Here is a 971-nt window from a genome sequence, read left to right on the forward strand (position 1 = left end):
CCTTCTTTCTTCTCTCCCTCCTTCCCTCCCTCCCTTCCTTCTTTGCCTCCTGTTTTTTACTTAAAGGATAGTTTTTTGTTTGTTTATTAGAATCAAGTTAGAGCAAACTTAGATTCTGTCACAAAAAAGCACATTATAATTTAAAATTCTTTCAAGGCTAAAATTATGATGATTCTTCTTTGGGGAATGTGGAAATTTATGATAGGATAAGACTATGACATTTATACCATATGTGTGTGTGTGTATATATATATACACACACACACACACACACACATAGGTGCATGTATATGATATAGGTGTATATACATGCATATGTAAGATTGCATATATTATATACATAAAATATATGCATATATTACCTAGATAATACATCTAATTATATCATAATGTTTATTCCTCACCTCCAAAGAGAAATGTTCTTGTTCAATTTCCTTGAAACAATCTGCCCTCTAGCCTTGTATTCAATTTTCCAAATTTCTATAAGCCGTATCTATAAAAGATATATTTCCACTACAAGAAAAACAATGCAAGCACCATAACAAATGGCTTCCAAGTTGGGTAATGTGAAATGGTGAAAGATGTTCAGAACTGGAAAGCACACTCTTAGAGTGAAGAGGTGGTTCTGCCCAATTTCAGTTTGTGATTTCTGTCATTCAGGAAAGCATAGGAATCAGATTTTGTGATTCTCCAAGACCATGAAGTAATACATTTTTAAATGATTGATAAAATTTGGCTTGAATCATTTAAAATATCATTTGTTCCCACAAATAAAATAGAAAACAAGCAACTCAAAAAGACTCCTGCAGGTTGCATTAGGCCCTTAGTTTCTTGAGTTTGTAACTTTCAAGGTGAGTGAATTGTGGTCTGGATTTCTAACTATGTGGGTCTCCAACCAGGTTGCACAGTGGAAGTCTGTGCTCGACACTGTGATCCAAGCTCGTATTCTTTTTTTTTTTTTTTTTTTAATT

Source organism: Marmota marmota, unplaced genomic scaffold (genome assembly GCF_001458135.2).
Source record: "Marmota marmota marmota unplaced genomic scaffold, marMar, whole genome shotgun sequence".
Classification (NCBI taxonomy): domain Eukaryota; kingdom Metazoa; phylum Chordata; class Mammalia; order Rodentia; family Sciuridae; genus Marmota; species Marmota marmota.